Raw genomic sequence first — 15,411 nt, 5'->3', positions numbered from 1 at the left:
TTACTGAAGCCCGGGGTGGGGGGACCGTTCGGCCCTTCCAATTTGAGTTGAATCTGTGAAAGATTTCGCTCATATTATTGAATTTCCTCCTTCAAATTTGTACCCAATCCCTCCATTTTGAAAATTCCATTTCCCCCCGTTTGAAAGTTCCTGTTGGATCGCCTTCCTCCGCCCTTTCAGGCAGAGCCTTCCAGATCACAACAGCTCAGATGGGTTAAAAAAACTCCCCTAATCGCCCTCTCTTTTACCAGATCCATGTTCCTTTGGTTCCAGAAACTGCTGCCAATGGAAAGAGTTTCTACCTCTTCGCTCTATCCAAATCCTTCTCCACTCTATCTGAATATAATGAGGATATCTCACCCTGGAAGAGATGGAACAATGCACAGATACCCAGGAAAATCATTGTCCTTGAGTGAGACCGTGAGACTCTGAGCCCCCAATCCAAATTTCGCTGAGAACTCGCTCTTGTTCTCTCTGTGCGGGAGAGGTGTGGAATATACGCACTGTGTACATGAATGACAGGGGTTTGAAAATAGAACCGAGGTAGAGAGCACTCTGCGGTTTTCCTGTTTACTACAGGTCCAGGTACTGGCGAGCATTCGGCACGTTCTCCAAAATGCCCCAAAGATCTCACTCACATCAGCTACACCAGACATGGAGTGCAGAGCACGGTTCTTCCTAATCTGGTAAGGATTCCCAGGTAGTGGAAAAGGTGCAGTTAACATTTCACAATGAATGATACCAGGAATGAGAGCGAGCAACTGTCAGTGAGTCTTGAAGAGGTTGGAGCTCTTGTTGCCTGAAAGAAAAATTGAAAATTGAGGGCTGATCCACTGAAACATTTGCAATTATGAAATGGTTCAACAAGGCAGAAATAGGATTTCAAAATATTGCAGAATGAGTTTGTCGCCAAGCAGGAATTCAGGACAATTCTTGGAAGAATGGGGAGAATATGGAACTCGGTTGCATAGGGAATGCTTTTGATTTGATTTCATTTGATTTATTATTGTCACATGTATTAGGATACAGTGAAAAGCATTGTTTCTTGTGCGCTGTACAGACAAAGCATACCGTTTGTAGAGTGCATAGATTTGATTTATTGTTGTCACATGTATTGGGATACAGTGAAAAGTATTGTTTCTTGCGCGCTATACAAAGCATACCGTTCATAGAGTACATAGATTTGATTTATTATTGTCACATGTATTGGGATACAGTGAAAAGTATTGTTTCTTGCGCGCTATACAAAGCATACCGTTCATAGAGAACATAGATTTGATTTATTATTGTCACATGTATTGGGATACAGTGAAAAGTATTGTTTCTTGCAAACTATACAAGGCATACCATTCACAGAGTACATAGATTTGATTTATTATTGTCACGTGTATTGGGATACAGTGAAAAGTATTGTTTCTGGTGCTCTACGCAGACAAAGCATACCGTTCATAGAGTACATAGATTTGATTGATTATTGTCACATGTATTGGGATACAGTGAAAAGTATTACTTCTTGCGTGCTACACATACAAAGCATACTCTTCATCGAGAAGGAAAGGAGAATGTAGTGTCACAATCATAGCCAGGCTGAGGAGAAAGTTCAACTTAATGCAAAAATGGTGGGCCCATTTTTCGTTGTATAGTAATACATGTGACAATAATAAATCAATCCAAATCAAATTAGAATGTGCTGGTTAAAAAAAAACGCACTATTAAAATCTGTGTCCTTCATAATTTTATACATCTCTCTTAGGCCTAGTGTCCAAAGATGTCCAGGTATTCTGGATTGGTCGTGCAAAATTGCTCCTTAGAGGCCAAATATGTGCTAGTTGTCTAGTTGACCATGCTAAGTTGTCCCTTAGTGTCCAAAGGTGTGCGGGTTACTTGGATTGGCCATGCTAAATTGTCCCCAACTATCCAAAGATGTTCAGGATGCCAGATTGTCCACGCTAAATTGCGCCTTAGTGGTTAAAGATTTGCAAAAATGGTGGGCCCATTTTTCGTTGTATAGTAACACATGTGACAATAATTAATCAAACCAAATCAAAATAAAATGTGCTGGTTAAAAAAATACTATTAAAATCGTTCTGATTATGACGTTAGTTGCCCCATTTTCCTCCTCAAGTCCGATTGAGGCGATTGATAAAGATGTATTTTAACTGGGCAGCTGGATAGACACGAAGGAGAGAAAGGAGTAGAAGGATATGTTGATGGGGTGATAGAAAGAAGGAATGGGGGTACCTCTGGAACATTAACAACAGCCGAATGATACCAATCTGTTCTGTGTTTTTCATGTAATTGTGTTAGAAAAGTATGAAATCAAAGCATTCCTTTTATCCCCTGATATGTGAGCAGTTAGTGCTGCCTCGATGCTTTGCATGGGTTGCAACAAGGCATGGCCCACATTATTTCAGAGAGATTACAGTCACCTAGCTTAATGTCGAGCCTGGCCCGAACATAGGATGTCCCCAAGTTCTTGGTAGCCAGTGATGTGTCTTTGCAAGTGCACTTACTTTTGAAATGTAGGAGATTCAGTCAGGTTCAAACAAAACAGGAGAGTGAAAACTGACAATTGATAAAGCCCTGATAAGTTAACTGATAGAACCGCAAAACTCCTATAGTGCAGGAGGAGGGCCATTCAGCCCATAGAGCCTGCACAGTCAGCAAATGCACCCAGACGCTATCGCCGTAACCCCACATATTTAGGTGCTAATTCCGCTGACATTAAGAGGCAATTTAGCATGGCCAATCCACCTAACCTGCACATCTTTATCCACTGAGGCGCAATTTAACGTGGACAATCCGGCATCCTGCCCATTTTTGGATAGTTGGGGACAATTTAGCATGGCCAATCCAAGTAACCCGCACACCTTTGGACACTAAGGGACAACTTAGCATGGTCAACTAGACAACTAGCACATATTTGGCCTCTAAGGAGCAAATTTGCACGACCAATCCAGAATACCTGGACATCTTTGGACACTAGGCCTAAGAGAGGTGTATAAAATTACGAAGGACACAGATAGGGTGAACAGTGGGGAGCTTTTTCCCAGGTCGGAGGTGACGAGCACAAGGGGTCACAAGTTCAAGGTGAGGGAGGCAAGGTTCAACACAGATGTCAGGGGGACGTATTTTGCACAGAGGGTGGTGGGGGTCTGGAATGCACGGCCAAGCTGAGTGGTTGAGGCGGACACATTGGGATCGTTTAAGACTTATCTAGATAGCCACATGAACAGACTGGGAATAGAGGGATACAAACGAATGGTCTAGCTGGGCGCATGAGCAGCGCAGGCCTGGAGGGCCGAAGGGCCTGTTCCTGGGCTGCACTGTTCTTTGTTCTAAGGGGCAATTAAGCATGGTCAATCCACCTAACCAGCACATTGTTGGACATTGACATTTAAACTTACAGCGTTCTAATTTATAGATCCTCTCCCAGACACCTCAATCGCCATTTTTATTAATTCCTGTTGCTTCTTTTGCCAAACCCTCTTAAATCAATGTGATGCATCTCTCGATATTTTGCCCTTTTCTACAAATATGTATTCGTCCTTTTTTTACAGAAATGACAAATGGTGACAGAGCACAGAAACAGGAAGGCTCTAAACTCAAAACTAAATAAAAGTAACGCGATTTGTTCCATTTAAGGTAATCTACGTCCTTTATCGTAATATAGGATCTTTTAAGAAAGGGAGAGTAAGTGTGTCTATTTATCAGTGCGCTTCTAGAAAGCCAGCACACCCTTTACTGTGTGAAAAATTTCCTTTATACTGACAAACAAACCTATTTAAATAACAGTTGCCTCGTTACATGTTCTCTACCATCCAAGACCATCTCTACACATGCTCAGTGGTGGCAATTGCTGTCGACTGTATGATGGTCAGTTGACATTCCTGATTGACCATTCCTGATTAATCTGTACACATGGACACACTACATTTAGTCCCCAACTCCTAATAATCTATCATTGATCCCTTGAACGATAGGGTTGTCCTGTGACGAGAGGCTGGGAAAATTATCTTAACTTCTCTGTAGAACTCTATCGAAAAATGAGACTTCAACTCATTGAAACACAATATTTTGAAGGATGGTGACATGCCAGATCCGAAAGAGTTTGATTCCATTGGCTGGGAAATATGTCACACAGCGACATAACCTCAGGATAAAGAAATTGCCATTTCAGAATGAGGAGGAGAAATTTCTGCCCCGAGAGGGTAATGGATCTTTGGGCTCTACCCAAGTGGCCTGTCGATATTCAGTCACTCATAACGCGGTCCCTGGTGCTGTGAGGCAGCGGTGCTGTCCACTGAGCCACCCTGCAGCCCAGGAACTTAGTCAATGAAGTAAAAGTCAACGGTGATTGGCGGAAGCAGGACCAATGAATTTAGTGTTGTTACTGGGAAAGAGGGGCTTAAACTATGGATCAAACACCTAGGCCCAAAATTCAAATAGAACATAGAACATAGAACACTACAGCACAAACAGGCCCTTCAGCCCACGAGTTCCGCCGATCACATCAACACCTATCTATAACCCCCAATCCCATAAAACCCCATATACTCATCCAGAAGTCTTTTAAAAGACCCCAGCGAGTTCGCCTCCACCACCACTGACGGCAGCCGATTCCACTCACTCACCACCCTCTGAGTGAAAAACTTACCCCTAACATCACTTCTGTACTTTCCTCCCCGCACCTTAAATCTGTGTCCTGTCGTAGCGACCATTTCAACCTGGGGAAATAGCCTCTGAGAATCCACCCTATCCATTCCTCTCAACATTTTATAAACCTCTATCAGGTCGCCTCTCAACCTTCGTCTCTCCAGGGAAAAGAGACCCAGCTCCCTCAACCTAACTTCATAAGGCATGCCTCCCAGTCCAGGCAACATCCTTGTAAATCTCCTCTGTACCCTTTCAATAGCTTCTACGTCTTTCCTACCGTGAGGCGACCAGAACTGCGCACAGTACTCCAAATGAGGCCTGACAAGGGTCTTATAAAGTTGCAGCATTACCTCCCGACTCCTAAACTCAATCCCTCGATTAATGAAGGCCAGTGCACCATACGCCTTCTTGACCACCTCCTCCACCTGCGAGGCCGATTTAAGAGTCCTCTGGACCCGGACCCCAAGATCCTTCTGCTCTTCAACACTACTAAGACTCCTGCCCTTGATAGTGTACTCGTTCATCCCGTTGGTTCTGCCAAAATGGACGACGACGCATTTATCCGCGTTGAAGTCCATCTGCCACTTCTCCGCCCAGTCCTGCATCCTATTTATGTCCTGCTGCAACTTTTGACATCCTTCCAGACCATCCACAGCACCACCGACCTTCGTGTCATCAGCGAACTTACTTACCCATCCCTCCACTTCCTCATCCAGGTCATTTATGAAAATGACAAACAGCAAGGGTCCTAGAACAGATCCCTGGGGCACTCCACTGGTGACTGACCTCCATTCAGAAAAAGACCCATCCCCAACCACTCTCTGCCTTCTGCAGGCAAGCCAGTTCTGGGTCCACAAGGCCAAAGGCCCTTGGATCCCATGCCCTCTCACCTTCTCAAGAAGTCTTGCATGGGGGACCTTATCAAACGCCTTGCTGAAGTCCATGTACACCACGTCCACGGCACTTCCTTCGTCAATGTGTTCAGTCACGTTATCGAAGAACTCAACTAGGCTTGAAAGGCACGACCTGCCCTTGACAAATCCATGCTGACTATTCCTGATCATGTCAAACCTCTCCAAATGCTCGTAGATCTTGTCCCTCAGAAGCCTCTCCATCAGCTTACCAACCACTGAGGTCAGACTCACCGGTCGGTAATTTCCCGGGCTATCTCTGTTCCCTTTCTTGAAAATAGGGACTACATCCGCAATCCTCCAATCTTCCGGAACCTCTCCCGTCTCCATTGACGACGCAAAGATCATCGCCAGGGGCTCTGCAATCACTTCCCTCGCCTCCCACAGTATCCTGGGGTATATCCCATTTGGTCCCGGCGACTTATCTATCTTGATAGAATTCAAAAGTTCTAACACATCCTCCACCTTAATATCCACAAACTCAAAATCTTTTCCATCTGCTGCAAATCCGTAGCAAAATCTCCCAGATCAGCTTCCACGGTGAGTACTGAGGCAAAGTACTCATTGAGCACCTCTGCCATTTCTTCTGGTTCCACACAGACCTTACCCCCTTCACCTTTTATAGGTCCTATCCCTTCTCTTCTCATCCTTTTAAATGCTAAAGATCAAAACACATTGTGTAAAAAGTATTTTGAGCAGGAGCTATTCACTCTGTTATGAAACAAGAAACTAGTTAGTATTTTAAACTCATGCATATTAGAGGAACATTTCTTTCAGATGTCCCAGTTAGACATCCCGTTAGGATCAGCCGCTTTAGTGAAACACAGCTCTAATTAGGATACAGTTTAGAACACAGTTTTCCGTGATACTTGCTGCAAAACGTCAACATGCACCACCCTAACAGAAGGAAAACACTTAGAAACTGCCTGTGGATCAAATCGTTCATTTTTGGGAGACTCTTATTCGACAGTTGATCCAATGAGAATATTAAAAGAACAAATTCAATGCTCTATTTTCTCTACAACACTCTGTAGCAATTATTCCGCCAGGGAACGTTCAAAAGAATGAGGAGGAACAGAGCTGGGAGACCAGAGCTAGATACATATATGTTAAAGTGAAGACCCTGGTAGAACGAATTAGTGCCACAACAGGTTCTGAGGTGAACACAGAGGGTGCTCCTTCCAGAGTGATTGAAGTGCTCTGCAAAAAAGCTATGACCTTTCAAGTCAAGGAAAAGAGTCATGAGAATTTGCAGCAGAGAGCGGGGCTTGGCAGCAGATAGAGACAGACAGAGAGGCGTTGGCTGTGGCCACACTTGCATGGTATGACCTTAAGAAAGACGCCTCGCTCACAGCCCTTTCGGGGAGTGTGCAAAGCACATCAAAGCAGAAATCGTTGGTCGAGATTCTGACCAGGTTGAGGCAGAAAGATGTCCGAGACTACAGCTCAGTGTGTTTTTTCGCTTGTTTACAGTTGAGGTGCTACACCTACGCAACTGCCTCCAGAGATCAGAAGCTGAGACACAATGTTAAACCGCAGACAGTTGGGCATTCGAGATAGATTTAGCTGCACAGAGAACCTGCTGGTTTACAATTAAGCATATTACAGGAAACTATTCAAAAGAAAATTGGTCACTATTTGCAAGCATTCCTAGGGTTCAGTCCAATTAGCAGAAACCCCCTCTGATTCACAGATACACTCATCTCATCTGCAGCTCAGAGGAACTGCAGTCTGGATATTCTAGACTCAAGCAACAAATCACTGAGATTTCCAACACAATTTCAATCAAGTCACATATAATTCATAGAATATTTTCACTTCTCTTTATGAGGCAGCTTGCAGATGGTGGGTCATTATAGAATTATCAAATCCTAAAGTGCAGAAGGATGCCATTCGGACCATCGAGTCAGCACCCATCACAGTTCCACGCAGGCCCTATCGCCATAACCCATGCATTTACCCTAGCTAGTGCCTCTGACTCTAAGGGGTAATTTAGTCTGGCCATCCACAACCTGCACATCTTTGGACACTAAGGGGCAATTTAACATGGCCAATCCACCGAACCTGCACATCTCTGGACAATAAGGAGAAATTTAGCATGGCCAATCCTCCTAACATGCATATCTTTAGGCACTAATGGGCAATTTAGCATGGCCAATCCCCCCTAACCTGCACACCTTTGGACACTATGGGACAATTTAGCATGGCCAATCCACCTAACCTGCACATCTTTGGACACTAAGGGGAAATTTAACATTGCTAATCCACCTAACAAAGAACAAAGAACAAAGAACAACACAGCACGGGAAACAGGCCCTTCGGCCCAACGAGCCCGCGCCGCCGTCCCATTGTCTCAGTGACCTATTCATGATTTTAGTCTACGCCTAATGTGCGAGGATCAGGGAGGTCCAATATAGGGACAATTTGTTACCCAATCAATCAGCCCAAAAGCGCATCTTTGGGAAGTGGGAGGAAACCGGAGCACCCGGAGGAAACCCACGCAACCAGGGGGAGAACGCGCAAACTCCCACAGACACAGGCCCAAATCCATGTGTCCGCACAGCAACAGAGATAGTCTCTGAGCTGTCATGTTGCCCTCGAGATGGTCCAGCTTAAGCACACTAACGACATGAAGCAATAGGCAACTCCCGAAGCAACATCCAAGAGCAGCCCACTACAACCTGCCGCATGCATGCCCCTTGCTGGTCAACAAGGTGGACTTAAATGCCTGTGGAGACAAAAAATTCATTATTAAACAGGCAAAGACTGTAACATCCCTGAGGCAAAAACGGAATCCCAAGCCTACAATGTTTAGTAAGGTCTGCTATATCCCCCTGTATGTAGACCGCTCATGTGGCTGTCTAAGTGACTCTTAAACAACCCTAGCGTGCCTGCTTCCACCACCTTACTCGGCAGTGCATTCCACACCCCCACTACCCTTTGCGTGAAAAACTGCCCTCTAATATTTGTCTTATACCTAGCCCCCCTCACCCTAAGCCCGTGACCCCTCGTTCTATCCATTTCTAATAGCGGAAAAAGCTTACCACCATTTACTCTATCTATCCCCTTCATAATCTTATAAACCTCTATTAGATCCCCCCTCAGCCGACGTCTCTCAAGGGAAAACAGCCCAAGTTCGTTCAATCTTTCCTCGTAAGACAGCCCTTCCATACCAGGCAGCATCCTGGTAAATCTCCTCTGCACTCTCTCCAGGATCTCTACATCCTTCCGGTAGTACGGCGACCAGAACTGGACGCAGTACTCCAAGTGAGGCCTAACCAACGTTCTATACAACTGCAACATCAGACTCCTACTCTTATATTCTATACCCCTTCCTATGAAGGCTAACATACCATACGCTTTCCTCATCACATTCTGCACCTGCACCGACACCTTCAGGGACTTGTGCACTTGCACCCCCAGGTCTCTCTGCGTATCTATACTCCGGATAGTTCTACCTTTTATCGTATAACTCCCCTCCACATTATTCCGGCCAAAGTGCATCACCTCGCATTTCTCCGGATTAAATTCCATTTGCCATCTATCTGCCCAATCTACCAGCCTGTCTATGTCCTGTTGCATTGCCAGGCACTGCTCCTCAGTACCCGCCAATCCAACCATCTTAGTGTCATCAGCAAATTTGCTGATCACACCACCTACCCCCTCTTCCAAGTCATTAATATATACTACAAATAGAAGAGGTCCTAGTACCGAGCCCTGCGGCACACCACTGGTGACAGACCTCCAATTGGAAAAGGAGCCTTCCACTACTACCCGCTGTCTCCTCCTCCCAAGCCAGTTCTCCACCCATCTACATACCTGGCCTTGTACCCCATGAGCCTTCACCTTTTCTATCAGCCTACCATGAGGGACCTTGTCAAACGCCTTACTGAAATCCATACAGACGACATCAACGGCTTGTCCTTCGTCAACCGTTTTCGTCACCTCTTCAAAAAATTCGACTAGATTCGTAAGGCACGACCTCCCTGTAACGAAGCCATGCTGCGTATCCCTGATTAGATTGCAGCGCTCCAGATGTTCATGCATCCTATCCTTGAGGATCCTCTCCATTAGCTGGCCTATAACTGAAGTCAAGCTCACCGGCCTATAATTCCCTGGGTTATCCCTCTGACCCTTTTCAAACAACGGTACTACATTTGCAATCCGCCAATCCTCTGGGACCTCACCTGTGTCCAAAGAAGAGACAAAGATTTGCGTCAGAGGCCCAGCAATTTCATCCCTCACCTCCCTTAGCAGCCTGGGATAGATGCCATCAGGCCCCGGAGATTTATCCGTCTTTATACTGTCTAAAAGTCCCAACACCTCTTCCCTCGTATGGCTATTTCCCTCAACGGATCCTCAAACTCCTCACATCTCTGGACACTAAGGGGCAATTTAACATTGCCAATCCACCTAACCTGCACATCTATGGACACTAAGGGGCAATTTAGCATGACCAAGCCACCTAATCTGCACATCTTTGGACATGGAGGGGCAATTTAGCATGACCAATCCACCTAATCTGCACATCTTTGGACACTAAGGGACAATTTAGCATGGTCAATCCACCTAATCTGTACATCTTTGGACACTAAGGGACAATTTAGCATGGCCAATCCACCCTAACCTACACATCTTTGGACATCATCATTTTCGAAAGAACAATGCACTCTGCCCTTGCCAAGGAAGTTCACATCCCGCGAATGAATTGAAATTTAGCTGAAATAGAAAACATTTCACCACACAATGTCTGTACTGTAACACCCCCTGAAGACATGCTGCCTGTTCATCGCTGTGACGCACAGTCGATGACCACACTGTGTGAAGTGAATGTGGAATTCACCAGCACACCGCACAAAACCCGTGTCATACTTTCCATTGCACAACGCGTCATAATTTCCACTGTATCTGAAAGGGGCAAAACTCTCTGGGTTTGAGCTCAGGTCAACCTGCGGCCATTAACCCGACAGAAACAAACTGGTCACAAAACACGTAGAAATAGCGCGTGAAGATATCCAAAGAATGATTATATGCAAGTCTCATTTTCTTGCTGTTGCAGGTTTATGGTGAGTGAAAGAGGGTAATAAATATCAGCTAGAATAAGTGTTCAGACAGTAAAAACTGCGACCCCATTTTCAGATGAAGGGAATTATCCTGTTCATGCGAGTTTGCTTTGTTTTCCTCAACGGCCCTCCAAAAGCAACTCGAGTTGGGCAATAAATGCTGCCCCAGCCGGCAAAGCCAGGGTCCCAAAAATGAACACACACAACAAAACTTGTGATGGCTTCATTTTACTTCCACATAGTAAAATGTGTCTATATTTGAACCCTACATGGCACAGCCATTGGTTGACCGCACTGTGTTTTCGAAGGCGCCATATTTTCGAAGAGCCAATTTTTCCCTAAATCCTTCGCCCCTTTTCTTAATTTTCCTCCCTAACTTCCCTTTATTTCAGAGGGCATTTGCTCATAAACCACGTGGCTGTGGGAATAGAGACCCATGTAGGCCAGACCAGGTGAGAACGATAGATTTCCTTCCCGAAACCAGTTGGATTTTACGACAATCCACAATGGTTTAATGGTCATCATTAGACTTTTAAACCCTGATTTTTATTGAACCCTAGGTCCCAGTTGAGGCCGTCCTCATGCATGGGGAACTTGGCTCTGAGTTTGTGCTCGGCGATTATGGGTTTTTATCTGTCTTGAAGACTGCCTTGGAGAACACTTACCCGTCACTATATCTCTCTCCACACGCATTGTCTGTACCGGTAAAGAGTTGATTGGGCGCAGGTTTAAGGTGCTGGGGAGTAGGTACAGAGGAGATGTCAGGGGTAAGGGTGGTGAGTGAGTGGAATCGGCTGCAGTCGGTGGTGGTAGAGGAGAACTCGTTGGGATCTTTTAAGAGACTTCTGGATGAGTACATGGGATTTAATGGGATTGAGGGTTATAGATAGGCCTGTTTGTGCTGTAGTGTTCTACGTTCTATGATTGCCTGTAAAGACTCGCATTCCAACCATTGTCTTGCAATTGTGTTTCTGTCTATATAGGCTGTGCTTGTAAACCCACCTTCTCGCTCACCTGAGAAAGGAGCAGTGCTCCAAAAGCTCGTGATTCCAAATAAACCTGCTGGACTTTAACCTGGTGTTGTGAGATTTCTTACTGTCCCCTCATACAATAATGAAGATCCATTTCCATGACAGCGCTGTTATCATTATATGATGCAACTACCAGAATGGTAGGATGCAATCTTTATAGAGTTTTGCAATTTTTTCTGTTTTTTTATTCAGATGTCCAAAGATGTGCGGGTTAGGTTGATTGGCCATGCTCAGAAATTGCCCTTTAGTGTCCAGGGTTGCGTAGGTTAGAGGATTAGTCGATATAACATGTAGGGATATGGCGGTAAGGCCTGGGTGGGATTGTGCTCGGTGCAGACTCGATGGGCCGATGGGCCTCTTTCTGCACTGCAGGTTTCTATGATTCTATGTTACTAATTCTAAATTTGTGAAGCTTTGTAAGAAAGTTTCCAGTTAGCGAGAAAGGGTTTCTCTGCCCCTGGTTACACTGCGTAGGAGACACATCAGTCGAATTGTTTACTCTTCAATCAAGAGAAACAATCAAATTTGGTTCAAATAGAACATTTGTAGTTTCAAATATAATGGAAGTTCCATCTCCCAGACACTGGCAAACAAAATGTGTTGTCGACTTAATGGGGCTCTCATTTGACAGTCCCATTCTTCCTAATTGATTATATTATAAATATCAATAAGAACATAAGAAATAGGAGCAGGAGTAGGCCATCTAGCCCCTTGAGCCTGCTCCGCCATTCAATGAGATCATGGCTGATCTGAAGTGGATCAGCCCAACTTTCCCGCTCTCTCCCCTTAATTCCCCTGTCTATCAGAAACCTACCTACCCGTGTCTTAAATATATTTAGCGAGGTAGCCTTCACCACTTCAACGGGCACAGTGTTCCAGAGACTCACCACCCTTTGAGTGCAGAAGTTCCTCCTCACTCCGATCTAAACTGCCCCCCTTATCTTGAGGCTGTGCCCTCTAGTCCTGCTATCCTTTCTAAGCGGGAAGAATCTCTCTACCTCTACCCTATCCATCCCTTTCATTATTTTATACGTCTCTATAAGATCCCCCCCTCATCCTTCTAAACTCTAACGAGTACAGACCCAGTCTATTTAGTCTCTCTTCATAGTCCAAACATCTAATCTCCGGTATCAGCCGAGTGAACGTCCTCTGCACTCCCTCCAAGGCCAATATATCCTTCCGCAAGTGTGGCGACCAAAATGGAACACAGTACTCCAGCTGCGGCCTCACCAGTGCCCTGCACAGATGCAGCAAGACCTCCCTGCTTTTATATTCTATCCCCCTCGCTATAAAGGCTCGCATCCCATTCGCCTTCTTGATCACCTGCTGCACCTGCAGACTGGGTGATGTTGGATGCTGGATAAACTCAGCAGCTTTGGCAGATCCGTGGAGACAGAAACGTAGTTTCACCAGACATTCCCTCTCTCCACCATGACGCTCAGTGTATAACAATAATTCACCACAGATCTTTTGACAGCTTCTTCCAAACCCGCGACCACTGCCATATAGAAGGACAAGAGCAGCTTATACAGAAGAACATCTGCATGTTCCCCTTCGAGCCACTCACCATCCTGACTTGGAAATATATTGGCCGCCACTTGGCCAAAATCCTGGAATTCTCTCCCTAACGGCCATTTTGTCAACCCATAGTAGGTGGACGGATGTCTTTCAAGAGTTCAACTCGCTTCATTAGCGCAGCTAAGGATGGGGAACGAATTCTGACCAGCCAGCGGCCTCCATATCCCAGGAATAAAAAAAAGTGAACATTTCGGGCTCATATGAATCTTGTGCTGTTTTTGAACTGCTTTGTTGAGTTTTCTGAAACTCATCTCACTTTAGCATGAAGATACTGGGGTTAAAAAGGGGTAGATTGCGAGAACACGTTACACAGAGTCATCTTATTCCTTCCAGCGGATAAGATTATGAGATGGTCTAATCGCCGTGTTTCAGTTTGAAAAATAATTTGATGGGTTGATGGGGGAAAACAGTTCCCTCTGAGGAGGGGGTGCCTGAGTGGGGGTGTCCATAACGTGGGGTCGAACTTTTAAATTACCGCCAGAGTGTTTAGGGGTGATGTCAGGATGCACTTTCCCAGTGTGGACTGGTACTCTGGATCACTGTACCCCGGAAAGCTCTGGATGCAGGGATAAGTGCCATTTTATTGGGTTATACTACAGGGCCCCGTGTACAATTCCCACTCCGGCAAAAGATAAATACAACACAAAACATTTGGAACTAAATTCTAATGTATAATTAAAAGCCGTTGTTGTAAAAAAAACCCTGTTGAAAAATGACTTGGCAAGTCACTCAGTTAGTTCAAGGGGAAATAAGGATGTTGGTGAACCGGTGACACCCATGTCCCATGGATGAACTAATTGAAGAAATAGTGAAGTTTATCCCTTGGAAAAAAAATCCAAAGTTTGCAATATCGAAATTGCAACGGAAATACGTCATCACCTGAATGAAACGTCCTTTGAATTTCACTTTCATAATTAACTATTTATTTTATTCTGAAGGCCAGTGTCAGTTGTATCCATTGATGGATCCATTGATGTATCGATTCATCAACTGAGTTTGTCTATGCTTCTCGCTACCTCCGAAGAGCAGTGAGCTTGTCCAAGTATCCCACACACCCCGGACATACTCTCTATCACCTACTTCCGTCAGTAAAAAAAAATGGAGAAGTCTGAGATCATGTACCAACCAACTTAAGAACAGCTTCTTCCCTGCTGCCAACAGACTTTTGAGTTAACATACCATGTATTAAGCTGCTCTTTCTCTACATCCTAGTTATGGCTGTAACAATACATTCTGCACACTCTCCTATCCTTCTCTCCTGTGTACTCTCTGAAATTTATGTTTTGTTCGCAAGAAGCAATATTTTTCAGTATATCCCAATCCATGTAACAATAATAAATCAAATATCTCCAACAAGCAATTTTCGCATGCTGTCCATGATTTCTTCATTGTAAAGTGCACAATATTTCCAGGACAACAGACCACTGTCACAGTGTTTGTAATCTACACCAGCCTCCTCCGACGCACACTCTACCACCCCGCCCTCCCCCCCAACATAGAATAGTCATAGAACCCTACAGTGCAGAAAGAGGTCCTTCGAGTCTGCACGGACCACAATCCCACGCAGGCCCTACCCTCCCATCTCTACATATTTTATCCACTAATCCCCCTAACCTACACATCTCAAGACAGTAAGGGGATTTTTTTTAACATGGCCAATGAACCTAACCCGCACACCTTTGGACTCTGGGAGGAAGCCGGAGCACCTGGAGGAAACCCACACTGACAAGAGGAGAATGTGCAAACTCCACACAGACAGTGGCCCGAGCCGGGAATCCAACTCAGATCCCTGGAGATGTGAAGCAGCAGTGCTAACACTGTGCTAACGTGCCACCCACATGTTCTATTATTATCTTCCTCCTGTGTTGATCCAATTTCCCCCTAAATGAGTATCTGATATTCAACTCAACCCAGTCCTGTTGTATGGAGTTCCACAATCTATGCAATGTCTGGGAAAGACATTTTTCTTCAGCTCAACATTGGATATATTAGTGAATATCAGGTGCTGGCGGTCTTAATGTTCTTGTGTCCCCTCATTTTCTCTATGTCTACCCTCTTGAATCTTTTATACCTTCCAAGGCCTATTTTAGATCATCCCCCAGTCGAATATTTTGGACTGTAAAGAGCATGCTCAGTTTTAACTAATATCATACCATTAAATTATTGGTATCA

The sequence above is a fragment of the Carcharhinus amblyrhynchos genome, unplaced genomic scaffold, assembly GCF_965287045.1.
Source record: "Carcharhinus amblyrhynchos unplaced genomic scaffold, sCarAmb.v2.hapA scaffold_46, whole genome shotgun sequence".
Taxonomy (NCBI): domain Eukaryota; kingdom Metazoa; phylum Chordata; class Chondrichthyes; order Carcharhiniformes; family Carcharhinidae; genus Carcharhinus; species Carcharhinus amblyrhynchos.
The sequence above is the reverse complement of the archived record's forward strand: the minus strand, read 5'-3'. Positions refer to the sequence as shown.